Genomic DNA, 22,033 nt, shown 5'->3' with positions numbered 1-22,033 from the left:
TCAATAAAGCAAAAGAAAAGGAAATTAAATTTGTTTATTTCACTTCAAAACAATCAAAAACTAAAATTTGTCCCATTAGCTCCCACTTTCCCCTAATAATGTTATAAATGAATAGAACATTAAACTATGAACTAAAATTCTCGACAATGTTAAGGCGAGATAAAAAAAAAAACCATTTAAAAAAAACTAAAATCAATACTTTTTTTCATTGAAAATATTTGAAGAGGTTATGGTGTGTTTTTTTTCCCCTTCTATCGAGCAGCTCACTGAGCGAATTCATCGATGAAGTACGGAAATAACGAAGCGTGTGCCTTTCGAAGAGGAGCACAACGTTCTTATTAAGGCTTAAAGTTTATTAAAGAAGACCAAACTTTCCTAATTTCTGCGATGTTTGTCTTTCTAATTCCATCGAGAACAGCTTCGCCAATCACCTGTTGCTACGTCGGATGAACGAACTCGCTGCTTAACCAGCACGTGATCCTTGTTCTCCCATCCTGTCCTGGACTGATTGGATGAAATATACTGAGGAAAAATCAAGAAAAAGCAGCAGCAAGCGCCACATGATGTGTTAGCACGCGATTTTCCCCTCAAGCAGCACAGTTTGGCATCTAAATGAAAACTGCTATTGAGAATCTTCGGCGCTTATCTGATTATATGCGAGACCACGACCTTTCGGTATATTATGTTGGGCAAATCTATCCATCACCTAGCTTACAAATTATTCATCGTTATAGGAACAAAAAAAGAAAGTTACGCTGTAATTTATGATTTCATCAACGTCGTCACTGAATTTTAGCCGGACAAAAAAAATTCTTTAAGAACTATTATATGCTGCTATCCAATGATCGTTGAAAACAAAGGGAAAAATTAGTCCTCGTTTTTACCCAATGTTTCTAGATTTGTACAAATGCTAAAAAGTGGTTCTCCAATTACAAATACAAATACAAAGACTACAAAAGGCAAAAAAATTATGCCCATAAAAATATGGATATCAAAAATATAACCAAATATAAGCATAGGCCTATATCACCAAAAAAAGTAATAATTTATAATACATGTGTACAGGGTGTCCTGTAAGTGCTAATGTGCTCTTTGTCTCATCAACCGTTTGTCTAAGAGGTGTGGTTTACATTTAAAAAGCTCAAAATGTGTTCAAAAATTACCCTGTATCAGTTTTAAGTGAAAATACAATGTCAAAAAATAAAAAAAATTTATAAAATTAATTTTTTATACGGTCCCCCTGTCCTCTAGCTTCCAATTACAAAAGGTGTTGCTCTGTCTCTTCTGAGTTCAACAAAAGAGATCCTATGTTTTTAAATGCAATATTCGCAATCAAAAATCGGAGAAACGTTGGGAAAAGGCAGCATAAATAAGAGAATAGAGCGTTGTCCGTTAGTTTTTTTGCTGTTATTTCCAAACTTTTCTCCAGTTTTTGAATTAAAATATATCAGTGAATATTGCAGTTTAAAACATGGGTTTTTTGTTTTCAGAAAAGACAGGGCAACAACTTTCTAATAGGAAATTAGAGGACAAGAAGGCCGTATAAAAATTTAGACATTTATTGTGTGACACACTGTGTTCTCATTCTGAAAACTGGTACATTTCTGACAAACTGTCGAAATTTTTTTTTTGCGCATTCTGAAACCTAAAGGTTCAACCAAACTTTTTTTTCCCCGTAAGTTATCGTTATCAGACTTCCGAGGCTTTTGTGCATAAATTTCGAAAGTTTGGCTTTGCATATTTTTTGCCAGGCACCGAAAAATGCTTCCGTTTTACCGTATAAAGGCACGAACATATAGTGCACGCTGGTTTCCGATTTTGCGAGCCGGCCTCGCGTTAGGGATAGATTAAAAAACTTGAAATTCCAGATTTAACCAATCAGCAACGGCGCCGACTTGCAGAATCGGAAACCAGCGATCACTATGTTCGTACCCTAACACGTAAAATATATACTGCAGTGTCATAACTGGGGGGGGGGGGAGGGCACTGCCCCGGGCGAAAGAATTTAGGGGGCAGCAGTTTTAGGTGGGAACAAAGAACACCATTACAAAATTATTGAATTTGAAAGTTCTGGGGGCGGCAAAATAATGTTTGCCCCGGGCAACAAAAATCCTAGTTACAGCCCTGATATACTGTATAGTACATTCGGGTAATATGGAATAGTCGAGTAATATGTAATACCTGGTTTTCTCCGCTTTCTGGTATGGTAGCCAAATGGAATAGTGATGAAGTAGGCCAACAGTACTTGAAAATGACCCTATGATGCTATAGAGCAATCACCTTCAACCCGTTGTTCACGAGCACCACCTTGCTCTCTGAAGCACATAGATTGCCCGATGCTCGTGTCCGATTTCATACTCACGAGCACCTTGATCAACGTTCCAAGTAAACACCTTGCATAAATTGCATTCAAGGATTGAAATCATCCCGATTAAATGCATTCATATGCCAAACTTGCCGTAAGATGCTCTTCTTTTGATGATGAGTACAGGCAGTGCTTGCGACTGGAAAAAGGTTGAAGACGTTTGCTATAGAGTCAGTGTCACTCGGATGTCACCATCATCCAATTTACTCAAGCAAATTTAAAAGGTGTTTATTAATTATCGGAAATGGGGCCATTAATTTAAAACTAAGCACAATGTGCATCACGAGTGTTATATTTTATTGTGCTGTGCTAATTTTTAGATTCCGATTCTCTCCGGTTAGATGGAACCCTATTTTTTCACAGATGGTATAGCCTATAACAGGGAATACTATAATTATTATCCGAGTTGGGCTCCAATATGTCTTCAAAATAGAAAGTTTAGTAATATTAAAATGAAAAGGAATCTACAAATGTGTGTTCTGTTTTCTGTGGACCCATCTTGACGGTTTTGGAGCAGATTAGAAATACTGCATTTGTGACACTTGTAAATAGACTATGATACCATCGCATCATCAACTACAAGAAGCATGCGATGAAATTTTCATTTTTCAGTGTCATTCAGACTCATTAAATTTTGTTTTTGATCAATTCGAATTAGTTTTCTTCATTTTGAATCCCATATTCCTTATTACCCGACTATACCATATTTCCCCACGAAAATGATTTTTGTAATGCTTTTTTCATAGTTATAATATTTATTTTTAAATACAATACGCTTGTCAATGCAAAGACAAGAAACCAAATTTTATAGAAATCCAGGTTCCTGGTTTCTATCATGTTTCAAATTAAAATGATCGAAAAAATAAAAGTGATATTCCATATTATCCGAATGTACTATACTGAAGTAGGGAATGTAGAAAAGTAAGTTTTGCGGAAATTAAACTCTTTTTTCATACGACCACCAAGCACGTGTGACTTTGTCTCAAGAGTCCCCCGATATTTTAAAATAACTTTTTTCAGTATATTTTATCAAGGGTATTTATTCACATAATATACAAAACTAAGGATCTTTAGTCTTTTACTAACAAGAAAGAAAACACATCCCATCATGTCTCTTAGACATGATACTAAACCTCAATAATCATGGTATGTAATTTATATGATTGAAGTTCTTTTTTTTTTCATTATTTATCTGAGCAAAAATCCACCGAATTCTAGTCTTGCATGTGTCAGTGTCAGTTTACTGGATAGAACCTACTATATGAATTCATCAGAAACCTAACATAAAATTTTCTATCAATTTTTAAACTGAAGTTGTTGTTGTGACCATATAGATCAGACCAAATAGAAATAGCGTGGCCAAAGCATAATTATTATACAGGATGATTCCATAATTACCCTTGCCGCATTTTACTGACGAACCATTGATCGTAGAGACGATCTTTCAATTAGAAAAAGTATCCAAATAACGTGTAAAACTCAGATATATGTTATTCATATTGGAAGGGCTGTATATATATTTAAATAAAAAAATTAAATTTTTTTATATGGACACTCTGTCCTTAAAAACCCAACTAGAAATCTGTTGCCCTGTCTCTTCTAAAACCAAAAAAAAAAATCCACTTTTCTCAGTGCAATATTCGCTGAGGTATTTCTATTCAAAAACAGAGAAAATGTGGGAAGTGGGAAAGAACAGCATAAACTAACGGACAAGCCTACTTTTCCTCGTTTTTTATGTTGTTTCCCAACTTTTTTGAGATTTTTAGTTCAACTATCTCAGCCAATATTGCTCTTGGAAACATTGAACTTTTTTATTGTCCTCAGAAGAGACAGGGCGGCAACAACTTTCTAATTAGGTTTTTGAGGACGGGGTGTCCGTGTTAAAAGTTAGTTTTCTTAAATAAATATACTACCCCTTGCAATATGAATGACGTATCTGAGTTCTACACGTTATTTGGATACCTTTCTAATTAGAAGTATGCCTCTAGAATCAACGGTTAGCCAGTAAAACAGGCCCGTCATTTGGGGGGTAGGGGTGATTATCTTCCCTCACCCGACTTTATAAAGTATAATAGAAATGAGCAAACAAGGTGATATATACATATATATATCACCATATACAACCTCTGACAATAAAGTTCGGTGAATAGTCCTGTAACATTAACGTAGATGAAATGTTAACGAAAGTTACCTTACTGTCCTTCGAAATAGTCACCTCCCATTACTATGCACCGCTGAGATCTCCTATACATGTCCTGGAAACTTTGCAAGAAGTCTTCTTTTGGGATGGAGTTCAAAAGCCTCGTCATGTTTCGTTGGATGTCAGGAATATCGTCAAATCTCTTTCCTTTCAAAGCGAGTTTGAGTCGTGGGAATAGGAAGAAGTCTGGAGGATTGAGATCTGGCGAGTATGGTGGATGTTCAATTTGCACCACCCCCCTTTTTTGCCAGGAACTGTTTGACGATATTGGCTGTGTGAGGGCGAGCATTGTCGTGAACAAGAAACCATGAACCTTGTTGTGCGTACTGAGGTCGTACCCTGCGTAGACGTTTCATGAAACGGGTAAAAATTTCAATTTACCTTGCAGCATTCATCGTCGTTCCCTCAGGTAAGAACCAACGCACTAAACAAGCACTTTGTAAAACAAGTCTTTCACGGAACACAAACGACGCTCAACTGAACAACGGTGGCGGCAGATGGTCAACACCTGCCGCTACGCATGTGCAGCGTTTTGCTTCGCCAGTGTTGCCAGATCGGCCGTTCTGACTTCATTCACCGAACTTTATTGTCAGAGGTTGTAGTATATAGTTATAGAACATATACTATATGTTCTTTGACCCCCCCCCCTCCCCCCCAGAAAAAGTTGAAATGGCGGGTCTGCAGTAAAATGCGACAAGGGGAATTATGGAACCACCCTGTATAAAAACCTCTGTTGATTGATTAATGATGTTTTTCCACCTTCACAATTTCAGATACGTATTTTCACAAAATGAATAACTATTTTTTTTCAAACAAACAACAAATCACGAGATACAAATATAAATATATAATATACAAATACAAAAACAAACATAAATTACACAAAAACAAACATAAATTACATGCACTATGTAACCCCAAGGGACTGTAAGGTCCTTGCAGCAGGCGTATATGATTTTTATTATCGATTTTTTTTCAGCAATAGCTCTTTTATTTTTTAGATGTATTTTATACTATATATGTATTATTAATATGTATTGGTACAATAATTTATTTCAAATCACTGTATTAATATCTGTGTTTTTGATCATATTAAAGATATTGTAATCTGTATTTCTATTGATATTTGTGTGAGTATTAGAGTAGATGAAGTTAATTATTTTTGGGGCGATGTTAAAAAAAAAAACTTTTTGAAATAATGCTTTGTTACTTTTAGGCACTTGATAAATACATCTATACCTATTTGATGTTCTATTTCCATTTTTTACTAGACATTCTTCATTTCTGGTGATAAATTTATAAATTCTGTACATGTAGTTTTGTCTCAATGTCAATGTGGCATTGTATTTTTTTATTATCTATCGCAATATGTATTAATTACCATTTTATTAATTCTCTTGATTGTCTGAATTACGTATGTTTTCATAGTACGCTTCTCCCAAGCAACATATTCCATAATTTATATTTGAGTACACCCATGCATAGAAGATATGTTTCAAAAAGTTTATCTTCAGTTCTAATATATCTATAATTCTAAGATATCTAATACAGTTTTTAGTTTCAAATATTGCTGTGATATCAATAAGATGAAGTTATAACAAACAAGATTGAAGTGAAAAGTTTGACTATATTTTATTTTTATTGATCACATTCATTTGCAGATTCGAAATTTCGAATGAAGATTTTGTCCTCCCACTTTTCTGCAAAGCAGTGGTGGGTGGGAATCTTCTTCAAGGGCGACAGTTAAAAATGAAATAAGAACGATCGAAACAAACCGTCTTAACCCTTTGGAAAGAACTGCTTTCCTCCTCTTGACTGTAATCAAACAATCACAGCTGGTGTATACATTAGGCACACTCACCCATTTTCGATTCCTCCACAACATATAATCATAGTGGGCTCTAAAGTGTATGTGTGTGTGTGTGTATTTTTTTCCACGCACCTCTTTACCCGGAAAGAAAGTTTATTCGGAGAGTTGCATGTCCATGATGCCACGGTTTAAGAGATGCGGTCTTCCAATATTAGATCAATATTGTCAACGGAGAGCAAATATTAGTTTTGTTCTCTTGAGTTGGGCCCTGGACGGGACGAGTCAACAATAGTACAGCAAACATCGCTAACTCAGACTCTGTATATAAGTCCAACGTTCAGAAAAGGAGTCTCACAATCTTTCAGAGCTTCTCAAACCAGGTGATCAGTTGCACATGTATTTCTTTTGAACAGCTTCATTCTCAGATCTGCATCATTATGAGTGAAGAAAACCCCAAAGGATATCTGTTGGGTTGACCATTATTGAGCTTGGTATCCAGTGTGTTGTCAGTAAGTCAAATTTATTCCACGTCATGTTGTTTATCCTTTTAATGCTTGACCCGATATTCTAATTATTATACTCTTTAACCAAGCATTTTAGCCTGCATTTTTAAAATACACTCAATGTAAAATTGACCAGTGTGATCAAACGAAAAATCTACGTATTACCTAATCGGTATAGAGTATATATAATGTAACTAATTTCAGAAAAATATTTTCATATGCTAACTTTCATTTTTCTGGTTATTCAATGTTCAATTTCATCAGAATTTTCAAAAAAACTACTTAACATTCCATAAAATTATTCAGTCTTTGATTATTTTATCGGTTTTTTTAATCTAAAATCTTCATAGCTACTTTTATTTAAAACGAGAATCGACTCAATTTTATTGATTAATTAAAGTAATGATATTTATTTATCATTATTTTTTGAAGTTATTATCGAACTTGCTTTAAAATTTTACAAAAATAACCATTTCAAGAATTAAATGAATGAATCGGAAAATGCCTTTTGTTGATTATTGAAACTGCATCGATCAATTTCTCATAAGATATACACAGTTGATCCGTCTTACAACGTTCCCACTAAGAACGTTTTCCCGCTTAGTGCGACTTACTTTCGTGGTCCTAACTCTTGATAATACTCATCAAAATATTTTTCGTTTAAAGCGTTTTTCCGCTTACAACGCGTTTTCATGACAGTTTTTTCTTTTTTTTTGAAAAACGTTTTATAAGTGGGAGATTCACCGTATCATACTTCTAGAATGGATGTCAATTTATATTTGATATGCAACGCCTGAAGTATATGATAGATATTTAAAATTATTACTGATTAAAATTATTACTGACTAAAATTATTACTTATTATTACTGAACTTATTGATAGATATTTAAAAGCAACCAGCTCTGATGTGAATTTCTTAGAAGAAATATCACAAAAGACTGAGTGACATGCAAACCAAACACAATTTGATAGTTTCAGTTTAGGATTTTTTTTTTCATACTTCGCGAGACGATAAAACCCATTTAATAACCTTCTTGTAAAATATACAATTAGTGGAGTTATCTTTCTGTGGCTGTTTTCTCCAGTTTACGCTGTTTCGAGACATGAAAATAAAACAAGGGTGCGGTTCAACATTTATGAATCGTCCTAAGTAGTAATATTGGAGATGGGCTGCAGTCAGCAGGCTACGTTACAGCAAATATTTGTTCTAAATATTGATGTGGAAGGAAAGTACCTGCTGTGTGTGTGCATGGTGAGTGAGTGCGTAAGAGCGAGTTTTGCCCGAGCGTCAATTGTACTGAACATCACGTGATATTAATTCCGCTCTTTTATCGCCACAGGTAATCAAGTTGATCGCCTTAGGTAAACACAGAAGGGCGCTGCTCAACGACCAAACCATCTCCCGTACAGCCTTCCAAATATTATTACGCACACGTGCCGTATACCTTTACTTTTACCATACCCTTTGATGATTAACACATTTAATAATAAGAAAACACGAAAGAAAAGATACACATCAGTTCTTCATTTTTTTTTTTTAAATTTGCAAATTGTTTTGCTTTTTGGAAGCCTTTTCATTCTTCGAAAGCCTTTCTCAGCATTCATTTTGAATTCTTTGAGGTTTTTGTTCGCAAATAAAGCCAAACTCGTAAATTTGAAAAAACACACACAAAAAAACAAATTTTGGAGTCTCGCTCGTGAGGCCAGTCACGAAGGTTTCTTCATGGTGTTGCCTTAATTAATGTTTTACCTTTAAAAAAGCATTGAAACAGGGCCTTTAAGGAGCCGACAACCTTACGAAGATGTAAATTGAGAAAAAAAACTGGGGTTAAAAACCATCTCCCAAGATTTTAGACACCAAAATCACTTTCCGAACCAATCAACAAACCAAAATTACTTGCAATTTTTTGATGAGAGAGATATCCTAGAGATGTATATATATAGATTTACTTTTTTTCAATTTGTTCTTCAATAGTGGGTTTTTTTTTGTTTTTTTTTTTTTTTTTTTTTTGATAGACATTCAAACTATTGTATAGCGTACCTCAAAAATTCGAAGAGAATATAAAAATATATCCCTATATAAAATGCTAGGGAGCGTCTAAAAAGAAGTAAAAGAAACAATGTCTCAATATAAGTCCACATAATTTTGATTAATTTCTCTAAAATATTTACAATTTATAACAAAAGCTGATTATTTACGCAGCATCACGAATATTAGCCGAATTTGAGCAGATCCGTTACCATGCCTTACTGCTGTATTTATAATCCAGTCTTTGTTATAATTCTCTGAACGTAAATTTCCAACTCGTACTCCGTGGAAATTTACTGTTCCAAGAATTTACTGCGGCTCCGCAGAAAAACAGCTGTAAAATGTTTCTTCAGTATTTTTGCAATAAAAATATCTGTAATACGAAAATTCTCATATTTTTTTGGGTACCGTTGAACAATCTCGTCACGAAAAGTTCTATCAGAACAGAAACGTTCAAAACCTCTTTTTTTAATCACTGTTTCTAGGCGGTGATCCAACAAGAACAGTATAAAATTCAACCTAAAGTGAAGTTATTTATAGTTTTGTTTAAATTATTGAAGAAAAAAATTGTTTTTTCTTATATTAAATCAGAGTTTTTTTAAAAAACACACCCACAATTTTATATTCAACTACTTTTTATCACTTCAACAACACGAAGACCAGCCGGGATCTACAGTTTAGAGCTGATTCTCAATGGCTATACCGTGCATACTTCCACGCTTCTATCGCAATGCAGAAACTCATCAGTTTTTAAAACGATGCAATATTCTGCGGCTCAAATTAATAAGAGCCGCAATTCGGTTCCTAGGATGGAACCTGACACTTATTTTTGTGCACCTAAATGTCAATAAAGCAGTAGGCCTATAGGACTGTTATATATTGCTAATTAATACAGTTGATTATATATAATAAATAACAAATCGCATTTCGAACCACAAAAAATTTAGTTTTTTGTTTCACAGCGACTTGAATATTTTTTCTGAAGAATTTTCAAATTTCCAAACTCATGTTTGAATGCGATATGAGTCAAGTCAGTTAAATCATTGTTGCCGAGGGAAAATTTTAATCAGGCTCGATAAAGCTTAAGCTTTTAATAAAAGTTTACAATGGATTTGTATTGATTGTGAAAACAAGCGAATATGAAACGAAAAAAAAAATATTTTCAGTAAATCAAAAACATTCTAGAAATTTTCCTATCAAAGCACCACGCAAGTGAATGTCCTTTTAAACGAATGACCCTCACTCACTTCTTCCATTGGATTTGGGTATACATGAAATCTCGAGTATTAGAGCCAGTTACAACAGAAGCTTGCGAAACGAAATCAACCTGGCAATATATTTTCTTGCTGAGGTAAAAGATGATGAAGAAAGCACCATCAAAAAGTTATATATGTTAGCGGCACAAGTATTATGTTGCTTGTTTGACCTGTGGTCAGGGTCAAACTGTTTCTATTATTCCTATTATTGCAGTGGTTGTCCGTTTAGAGAGGTGAAACCCACCGTTCTTTGATACTATGGAAACCGCCATTGTATACCTCGAGGGGCACGCGTCTTTGGCAAACAGAATTTCTCATTTGGCAGAGAGTGTGTTGCCGTAATAACTTTGCTGGTCGATCATATTTACTTTGACCAGTAAACTGCGAGAGTGAGGGTGAAATTTCAAAAGCCTCTTTGAATCAATACTCATCAACGAATTGTTATTTCTGTTTTCTACTCGAATGGTCGCAAATCGCATCCTTTATCTTACTTGAAATGACATTTTAAGCGTGTTGATGTATGATCTATAACATAGAATATATCGAGTAGAAACAGCTCGATATACGACCATGTTTTTTGTTTTCCTACAGCAACAATAGATCGCTTTTTCATCAAATTACATCGTGCTATGTACATAAATACGTAAATCAAACCAAAATTGTTCTCACGATTAATTTTGATCTATCACGCGCGGTGCATAAAAACTGAAATAAAAATTTATTTCTAAAATTTTCATTAAAAACTTGGGCCATGATTATTGATTGTTATGCACTTTAATGGTTTAAACTATCCGACTACCTTTCTATAAAATGATACTGGAGTGAACTTTAATAACATTTTTGTGTATGTGATAGAAAATGTATCTAAATGATGAAAACAATGATAAATTTTGGACTACCTTAGTCATTTTCTATGAAAAAGTCATTTTTGTGAAATTTTAAGCAAAATTAATGTAATATTCGGAACACGATTTCAAAAAAATTCCATAATGAAATGTATTGTTATTTTTATAGTACGTACATTCAGCTAGTGATGACGCACGTTATGAACCAAAATTTGTAACGATTGTATGGTATGCTCATAAAAGTTATACTCACGTGTGTTGATGTACGTGTGAATTTTTGAAAATTTCATTTTTGCATATCGCGTATGAAACACTCTAATAAGACAGATACATATGACAGGCCTTAGATTTTGTCCATAATCTCAACAATATAGAGCAAAAAATTATATTAAAATTTAGCAATGATACAATGAATAGGTTTTTATATATAAATCGTGTTTAAAATTCAGGTAAAATGTCAAAAATAGCATTCTTCGTAAAACGCGTTTAAAGTTTTTATTCACAGATTACTTGTAAGTGACATAGGGTCACCAGTATCGTTTAGTATACAATTCCAGGTTGTGATGTCACAGGGAGTTTTGTCTAATAGGGTTGTTAATAAATGGAATAGCTTACCAAAGGGGGTGGTGAATTCTTACACAATTGACACGTTTAAAAACAAGTACGATAAACATAGTGGGATAAATCGAGAAGCTATCCATACTTAGATAAGAAAACCATACTCTGTTTTATGGGCAGTGTATTATAAAAAGTATTATTTATTAGTTTTTCTTTCGTGATATATGCTTGTATATTGGGTTGTTGTATTTTGGTTATATTTGAGATCTGTATTTTTATGGGCATCTTTTTTCAGCCATTTTGGTTGGGCAATTTGCCTGTTGTGACCTGTGTGTTTGTATTTGTAAGTATATATAAAAACGCAACACGAAAGCGGACGTAACATCGGTTCTAAGTGTCATGCTATAACAAAACAAGGCCTGTCTTGGAATTACAGGGAAATGGGGATTTTAAAAATAAATCGATATTTTCTTCCAAAATGACGTTTTAAACGTAGTCGGATACTTTAAAAAATAAGATTTCCTTCAAAGTTTAATTTTTTCTTTATTTCTCACAACATTATTTGCTGTAAAAAATGATTTCAGTAATAGAAATTAAAATAATAATTATTCGTTTTAAATTTCGGTTGTAACCGTCTAGCTTTCCTTACTATTTTTTTTACGTGAAAATGGATTTGAAATCGGTGCTGGGTGTGGAGAGGCAATCGCGCCCAAATGAGCGACACTTTCTATCGAGATAGCTGTGTGTTCCTAAGCAGGACTGTATCTCAAACACTAATTACCTAATTCAAGGGAACTAAGTGTAGTTTTGAAGAGGAATATATGTGTTACAACTCGTTTTGAGTACAAAGTTTGTATCTTGAAAACTCAAAAACATACGAGGCTGTGAATTTGAAAAAAATTGAAAATTTCCAATTTTTCTTCAAATGCCATGATATATGAGGGCAAAGCACAACGATAATTACAAAAAAATTTCACAAATGCGTAGAGCACAAAATTCCAAAGAGAATACACCAAAAACGCTTTGTCCGACCCCAAAACCAAGTGGTCGTGAGCCCAGTGTGGTCGTGAATATAGACTATAGAGGGTGGTGTCTTGAATCCTTCGGTCGTAGATTACACTGGTCAACAGCCATTTTGTATATGACATGTGATACATTTATTCTCTTGTATTTTTGGGTATAGAATCCAAATCTGCTCTTAAAAACGAGCTAACATGTAAGGTTTTGTATGTAATTTAAATTTATTAAGTATTTTTCCGAGGTTTGCGTTCTTTATTTCGTGCTGTACGCCGGAATACATTTATGAAATTAATCTGTGATTATTTTATTGACTCAAACACTTTGTAATCAAACATACTACACAGTGAGTCTAATTTAGAAATTACTGAATTACAAATGTCACAGGAAAATGAATTAGAAGATGTACGATCGGAATTGTACAGAGCTGATTATGACCTCACCTCATAGAATAGAATGACCTGAATGATTTCATCCTCGATTTGAAGCAATCGCAATTCAAGCAAGCTCAATTTTGAGTTCTAGGTCGAAAAAATAGAACCTTCTTATCTGAAGAAACTAAGATTTCCAGTTTTAGACCAAGCTGTGGCCTTTTCTATTTGTGTGTTCCGACATAAATTAGACTGACTGATGATGGAAATGGATATTCAGTAGAACCCACAGGTGGGGGTGACTATTTATTGTTTCAAATAAAATCAACTTCAAAGCAGTAGTCCTATTATTGCATAATGGCAATAAACTTCTTTTCTGTGCCTGTGACTTATAGGACTTATAGAAACATGAAAGCATGACTGTGCTACTGGAGGTACCCAGATATGAGTGGCAGGTATTCTGTAATAGTATGCTCTTCTTACTCCTTGGCTTCTTCGTAGTGGTGATGGAGTACCAGTTGAGTGCAAACATTTCACCTCCACTCCGTATCAAGCTTGGCCAAATAAAGAATTTTGTTAACAGCTCTCTTAAGAAGGTCAGGCATTTTTTAATCATTTGAAGGAAATATTTCTTGAATTCAATAAGGGAAAGCTGAAATATAGCAGATTTGTTGGATTCCAAATCAGATAACTGTTGAAAGATCAAACTTTCGGTTAGTTTGTTTTCTTTCAAACTTTTCTCAGATTTTTGAATTTAAATATCTCAGCCAATATTGAACATAGAAACGTGGAATGTTTTTGTTGGACTCAAGCAAGACATTGAAACAACTGAAATGTGAAATTAAAAAAAGGTAAAAAAATACTAGTATGGGAAAAGGGACATGCAAATAGGTAGGGTTTTTCTCGGGGCGCTCATTTTAATAACACCTCATATGTTACTAAATACTTGGCAAGAGATAGAGTACTGTATGTACATCCACAGAACCAGAGGCGCCGGAAGTGTTTTAGGATTCTGGGTACTACGCTGGATCTTTATACTGTATAATACTAGCTGTAATACCCGGCGTTCTCTCTGTGCTCGAGTTTTCTTCAATTACTGGGAGGATGGAAAAATGAAAAATCATTATAAAGGAATGAACTATTATACATAATACTGGCAGCATTAAAGGAGTGACAAACCATTGTAAAGGCCTACACATTGGCGTGGGTTGGAGTTCTAACCCCCCCCCCCCCCCGAGCAAAGGTTATATTGTTATTTCGCAGGAAAAAACGTAACCCCCCCCCAGAAGGAACAAAAATCTGAAAACCCCCCTCGAGAAAATTCTGCATGCTCCTATACATATCTGAAACGCATTGCTAGGGAACCACGGTAACCAAAGTAAACATTCCGAAAGTGATTGTTGAGGCCGAGAAATCATTGTTGCCCGACAGTTTTGTTTTTTTTTGCCAATTTTTGTAATTTGCCCAACTCTGACAAACTTTTAAAGTAGCCTATCGCTCAAGTTGGGTCCCGTTTGGTATACATGCAAAATATGGCGATGATAGATCTAAAATTGTAGATTTTTATAGAGAACATGCTACACACAGAAAAAATCAATTGGATATATATATATATATATATATATATATATATATATATATATATATATATATATATATATAGATTTTAATTTCTGAATCAATTCTGGAGTGCTTACCAGTGCTACAAAATACTGTGGTAGCTCGAGCACCCACTGCATACAGGGCTCCAACGCCACTATGCAGAGCTACTAAAAAAAGCTCGTATTAAACTCTGTGAAACGGTAAATGAACTCGAGGAGTTGCCTTTTTTTTGATGTAATAAACTAATGATGTAACTAATCACGTGTGGTTCTCTCACTACATATATAAGCCATTACTTTCGGGTACCTGTAGCCCGTATTAACGTACATTCCCCCCGTTGATGGACAAAAACTTCCCGTCGGTGGGCAAAAAAAACCTAAAAAACAATAATTATTCGTTTTAGGTTTCGGTTGTAACTGTCTAGCTCTCCCCCTATTATTATTATTATTATTTTTACTCTATTCCCAACAAAGTAAATAGTAATACGAATAAGAAGAGATGCCATTATCATAGAGTATGTGGTTTTTTATTTTCGTATAGTAGACGCCACTTAGAAATGGAAAATAATAATAAAAGTAGAAAAAAAGATGCTATAGTGTGGGAAAAAGGACATGCAGGTAGGTAGGGTTTTCCGGGGGGGCGCTCGTTTACAGTGTACACTGGTTATTTTCGTGTCGGGGCTTTTATCAGATTGGGTTTCGTCGCCGCTTCCATTCGTCATCATCGTCAAGGCAAGGAGGGCATCCTCACCATAATCCGACGGACTCCCAGATAGGAAGAGCAAATATTTGCCCGCATCTCCGTTGCCCTGGTAACCGGAGGATGGTGTTTCCAAGGCATCTATTGCCATTCGGACGAGCCAATGGGAGGACAAGTTGACACAGTCTGCCAAGTGGGGTGGGTCGGAAGAGGGGACGCCAGAGGAAGCACCAATGGCATCTTCCCGGTGGGGAGGTGGGAGGAGGAGCGTCGGGAGAACGTGGGGGGGGGGAAGGGGAGTAGAGAAAGGAATGTAAGAGGGAGGATGAGCAGTGCTCAAAGGGGGAAGCAAAAATATATACGTACGTGAAAAGAAAATGTTTAAAAAAAAGTAAAATAAAATGCGTAAAAATGAAATAGAAAAAAAATATATATTATACGGAAAGTAATTCCGCGGGAAAAAAAAGAAGAAGAAAATTATGTTCGAAATCCTCCCGACATTTGAAGCTCCTGAAAAGAAAAAAAAAATCCTCTTGAACAAAAAAAAATAAAAATAAAAACCGTTCACAATTAAGTTTCTCCCTGAATTTATATATACAGGCTCCATTTTCAAATATACTTTGTATTATCTTTAAGTAAACAAAAACGAAAGAAGGTACAACAGAATTGTGGCTCTTATTAACGAGTTTTAACCTTTTTCCCCCCCTCTCGAGTTTGCGATTCTTTTTCGTCCGTCATTCTTCGAGAATATACTGCATTGTCTTGTTCCCCTCCCCACTTTCAGAAATACTTCAACTTGTAAAATAACGTTGATGTATAGTTATATATATATATATATATATAAGAAGAAAAGATAAGAAGAGATAATGTATGGAAATAGAAATATAGAAATTAAGATTTCGCTGGTGCTTATTGAATTTAAATTTTTTGCCTTTAATTTTTTTTTAAAGGAATTTTATTGTACGGGAAATTTCCCGAAGATAATCAGAAACTAAAATACTCACAATTGGTATGTTTAAGTATGCAATATTTATTAAATTACTTAGATTACTGTGGTGCGTGATATAAACACGCAAAAATTTAATCTCGAGTCATAGCTAATTTACATACAATGATCTAAAAACTTGTTAGATCAGCAAAAAATCAAAGAAAGTAAAAATTGTACTGCAGTGTCTCTCATCCTTTTTCAGCCCATGTCCCCTTTGAGCAATTTTTTTTTCTTTCTCGTGAACTACCCCATCTTATTCCTCCCCCCCCACCCCCCACATACAAGAGCGAGACCCTTTCTACTTATCGAATTGTACTTAATAAAAACTAAATTTATAATGAACAAAAATGTTATTAATAAAATTGATCTCTGGAACCCTGGCCATGCACGGGCCCAGAAGGTGGATGACCATCCCTCCCAAAAGCCGAACTATATGGGAGAAAAATAGTTCTTTGCAAAATACGGGACGGGAGATCCAATGAACCTACACAATAAATCTACCCTCCCGACACGTCACCCTGGGTTCGCGCCTACCCTTGGCTGAAGTTCAGTGAGCTTCCTTCTTGTGAGGGTTGGGGCTTTATGTATGGCCGTCTCAACATCATGGATGCTCGAGTAAAGTGATGTTCTGGTCCTCCATACTCAGCTGAAAAGTAACAGCTTACATATTTACATACTTGCATTTGAAAATCATTGGCACCAGATTTCACCGTGCAGGCCTCCTATGGATATAAGACCCTCTGTCATGGGCCTCATGAGTTGAGATTGCCTTGGCTCTATGGACAGCTCTGCTGGATTCTGAAAGTATATAGGCACATTTTTTTAACCATATTTCACTAAAAGCTTTACTTTTTCACAGCACTCTGTGGCCCCTCATTACTTCTCGTGGCTCCCCTTTCATCTGATTTTTTTACTCGTGCCCCTCCCCCAAGAATACCCCAGGACCCCACAAGAGGGTCATATCACTCTAGGTTGAGAACCACAGGGATGCAGTATAATGTGCGAAAATAGAAGTGAACTCGGGCAGCAATAAATTTTTATACAGTTCTATATTTAATGATAATATATAAGTTCACAATTGCAACTCCGTGATCATACTATGGCCGATTTCAGATATACGGTACTTTGTATATTTGATTTAATATACTTAAATCGAATAGCATTGACGAGTTTTAAACTTTTTTACCTCAAGTGTTTCATTCATTGAGGATATAAGTACGCATATAGTCTTGATTTTCTTTCTCACAAATAATTCAACTTTTAAAATGATGATGTATAGTTATAAATACAAAATAACAAAAAAGACAAGAGATGATATAAAAATAGAATTAAGATCCAGCTATTGCTTTTTGTATTTACATTTTTTATGCCTTTGATTTTCTTTAAAGAAATTTTATTCTTAAGAAAATTCTTCAAAGATAATCAAAAACTAAAATATTCACAATCTTCATGTTCAAGTTTGTGCGATACATTAGATAACTTTCCGATTTATCTGTGTTTCTTGCTTTTTCTTATAAAACTTCAGCGAGATAATGATTTCTTCAGCATCTCCAGCATTTCGTTGTCCGCTTCTTTATTAGATAAATGTATGTATTTCAATTTCATTGCTTGGTTTCTAAGATGTATTTTTCTATTCAAAACGGTAAAAGGAAAATAAAAATAGCAGAAATGATGTCTTAATAATTTCATATCTTCTCAGGTTGAAGAGAAAGAAAAGTATTATCAATAAAAGATACATAAATTTAGATTCTTCTTTTGATATTTTGAATTCTTTGAAAGAGAAATTCAAAAATAATGTAAAAATCAATTGTAATTTTTTTATTAATGTTGCATATACAGTAGTAAGAACTTATTTTTTTGAATTCAGTACATATAAAAAAAAAATAAAAATATACTTACTCAGTTTTTTTATTAATTTTATTTTTTCAGGATATTAATTGGAAAGATTCATGAGCAATTCGTACTGATGAATAATATGTGACATAAGCCAGCAAAACATTAGTGAAATAACAAGATTAGCTCTAATATGGATTACAAAGGATATGATATCAAATCCGCATAGAGTATGGGAGATAATATCAGACACGATATGCAATATCAGGAACTGATAATGGAATCCTAGTGGACTGAATGCTTTGGAGCTATGGAAATTGCAAGTACAGTATATGGGACAGATGACCATAATGAGATGCAATATAGTATTGCATGGTGAAAGGTATTACAATGTCATCGCAGAAACCCCGATCAAATCAGTAAGGTATATAATATTTGATTTATACTTATAATCATCGTATAAATAAAAGGTGACTTGGAAATTATCTTAATCACAGCTGATAAATAATTCCAATGAATTAAAAAACAAGTGAAAAAAGCATTACTGTTCATAACTTGTCACTATCGTTTTCTAAAGTTTTATTAGTATATCTGAAATCACTAGATAACCAATATCTTTTTTAATGAGGCAAATTCATTCAATGCAAATATTCATTATTATATTATATTATTTTAGATTATAACAAATCCTTAAAAACATAGTAAACACCTTTCGTATTAAAAACCTTAAGATTTTCTTCCTTTTCGTTTTGAACCAAAAACTAAAAAAAAAATCGATTTTGGCTGTAAATTTATCGCGTGGAAAGATATAAATTGCATTATTCTACGACATAGAGATAACCCAGCGGGTAAACTCTAAAAACCATCAAATGAAATTAAGAACATTTTTCTTCTTTCTTTTTTTTCGCAATTACAAGAAGAATTTCCATTTCTACGACACTTACAAGCAAATCATGAGTAAAAAGAAAACCAATTTAAAAAAAAAAATAGGAATTTAAAAATAAATTTTATATCATATTAACGCTTAACTTGCTATACACCGCGTATCTCTTTAAATTTACTTGTTTGAATAATTTATTCGTTACCTCGAAATTGCCTCTAACAAATCCTAGATTGCATTGTGTGAAATAAATCTATAAGCATTTTTATATTTCAATTTTTTTTTTCTCCCTGCAGTAAAATTTGATCACCTCGGGAAACGAATCATTTTTGACGCAAATTTGTACTTAATTTTGTCGTGAATTACTCAAATACCTTTTTTCTGTATCCGGTAATGGGAATAAAAATAAATTTTATATTATGGTTACCTTTTTTTTAAGCAAAATAAAAATGAAAAAATATAAATCAAAACTTGATTTAAATGTTGTTTGTTTTCTTACAGCTTGATGTTCTTTTCACGAATTGACATTTTGCATTATAACTATAGAATAATATGTTAGAATTGAGCACTTTCATTCGAGATTTTATTGACATAGTAATTCATTTGACTCGAACTGTTATTTTTAAGATTGTTTTGTTCGTCTGATTATACGTGGTTAGGGGCCGTTCAAGTATTACGTAAGCAAATTTTCAGCTATTTTTGACCCTCCCTTGTTAACAAAATTCCGTCAGCAATCCCCCCCACCTCCTAACGCATATTGGTGGGATCAGAAACGTACGCGGGAGGGAGCATAAGAGGACTGGGCTCGTGGGCCTCCCCCCCCCCCAGACGAAAAAAAAAAAATTTAGTGTAGAAAAACATTTAAAAAAAATTAAAATTTCGAAAGAAAATACCTTTATATGTTATTATAGTCGATTTCTGTTAATTTCAACGCTATTTGAAAGGTAAGAACTGAAAATTTCTCTTTAAGAAATTCATTGCGACCCACCCTTTAAGCCATATATGGTAAACCCTTGACCCGCGGACCAAATGTGGCCCTGAAGGTTATCTGATGTGGCTTGCCCCCTCAAACACAATTTTGTAAGAATGAACTAAGCGGCACATTTACAGATTGCTTAAATGACCCGCGGCATATTTTCAGATCACTGAAGTAGGCCCGTGGCACATTTAGAGATCCCTTGAGTGACATGTGGCACAATTTTAGAGCACTTAAGCGGCCCCCAGTGTGGTTCTATATCACTCAAGTTACCCGTGGAACATTCCCAGATTACTTAAGTGATCCGTGGCATAATTACGGATCACTTGAGTGATGCGTTGCGCAGTTACAGAGCACTTAAGCGTCCCGGACACATTTCCATAGCACTTAAGCAGCCCGGACACGTTTTCTGAGCACTTGAAGGATCCGTGAAACATTTAAAGATCGCTGAAGTGGCTCTATAGAGAACTTATCAATAGGGAGAATTTTAGTTCAGGTGCCCACAAACTAGCGAAAGATTTTTCTCGTATTTGGCGCACCGAGTAAGATGCAATTAAGAATATTTCTTATTTTCATAAAGGGTGGTTGCTGATGTAAGCATCATCCAAATCCCCCCCCCCCCGCCTTGTCATCAAAAGTCAGCAAATCGGGAACCCAATCCCCCCATCGATGCTGACGTAATACTTGAATGATCCCTTATGAATAAAAATAAATATTATTTTTAGAATTACAATGTATTGGATTTTTTTAAATAATACTATTATTATATAGAGCTAATGGAGGCATTGAATGCATCTACTCATAAGGAAGAGTCACAAATCAGAAGTTGATTGTGTTAAGGGGATACGGGACGTTCGAATCATGAAAAATAAGCGGAATTCGCATAAAATATTTTTAAACAAACCACATAACAATTCGTTCGTCAGTTATTTTTCTATTCCAATTTCTATAATTCAAAAACTATGGTTGTCTACAGCAAATAATATCTTCATTCCTAGTTTCCTGTGTTTTTCGTCGCAAAATGATATTTCAAATGTCCCAAACAACTTTCAATTCAATTTTATTCATCGGACCAAATTTCATACATATTTACTCCAAACTTTACACACTAGTTTTTTAATGACCTGTTTGAGATATAACTAAGCATTCATTTATAAATACATCAATATTTACTACATAAATAATTATTTGTTAAAGAAGCCCAAGAACTTTTTTTCGTTTTTTGGCACCATTTTTTTAGTTTTCATTTCTCTCCTCACATACTGTTGCATCATAAAATGCATGCTTAAAAATGTTTGTGTGTGTCTTTGGAAGCAAAATAAAAAAAATATGGACGGATTTTATCGAAATAGGAAACGCAGGGGACAAATATAACTCATTTCAGTTTTGCGGTTATTTTGTAATAAAGTATTCATTGAACATAATTTTCTTCTAAATAATTTGATTAGATACACTATAAAATGCATTTATTCCGTGTGTTTAGGCTGTTTAAAAACACATTACCTGGAAACATTAAGGAAATATAATATTTCATTTTGAACATTCCGTGTCCCCTTAATTTAGGTAATGATATGATTAGAGAAAAAATGTTTTTGTGTAAGTACCGTATTTTAACGTGTATAAAAAACCCTCGTGTATAAGGAACCCCTGATTTTTTGGGCTTAAAATTTGGGAAAAATTTGATAAAGATATATCTATAATACTATCCATGTATAAGAAAACCTTCCTCCCCTTTATTTTTGGGACACAATTTTTGGCAGAAAAGGGTTTCTTATACACGTTAAAATACAGTAGTTATCTACGAGGTTTTGTTACGCGGTTGATTTGAGGATGGTCAACTAATCATGGGTAGAGTTTTAGTGGCCAAGGGTGTCTGGACTAGACTTACTCAGCTATTATCTGAGAAAACAACTTGTCAGTGCACTGGTCAAAACCTTGTTGTTTAGTATGCTTTCCGTGACTCCGTACGCTCTTATTTCATGATAGTTACAGACAGGGCCGTAACTAGGATTTTGCCGTCCGGGCAAACATTATTTTGCCATCCCCACAACTTCAAAATTCGATAATTTTATAACAGTGTTCTTTGTATTCCCAGGGTAG

The 22,033-nt window shown here is 34.2% G+C and overlaps 1 protein-coding gene across 11 annotated transcripts in view; it reads left to right on the top strand.

Annotated features, from left to right (window-relative positions):
* LOC149085148 (silk gland factor 1-like) overlaps window positions 1-22,033 on the top strand; it is a 171,448-nt gene that overhangs the window by 141,763 nt on the left and 7,652 nt on the right. For 9 of the 11 annotated variants that reach the window (XR_016192799.1, XR_016192801.1, XR_016192800.1 and 6 more), the window contains one exon: window positions 18,174-18,501. The gene's annotated coding sequence lies outside the window, so the exon portion shown is untranslated. Of the gene's footprint in view, window positions 1-6,747; window positions 6,885-17,812; window positions 17,831-18,173; window positions 18,502-22,033 lie in introns of those variants that run through there. The other 2 variants (XR_016192806.1, XR_016192808.1) reach the window with 2 other exon arrangements.

Source organism: Pholcus phalangioides, unplaced genomic scaffold, assembly GCF_987345545.1.
Source record: "Pholcus phalangioides strain wild (caught in Gottingen) unplaced genomic scaffold, Ppha-v1.0 ptg000007l_1, whole genome shotgun sequence".
NCBI lineage: Eukaryota > Metazoa > Arthropoda > Arachnida > Araneae > Pholcidae > Pholcus > Pholcus phalangioides.
The sequence above is the reverse complement of the archived record's forward strand: the minus strand, read 5'-3'. Positions and strand labels throughout refer to the sequence as shown.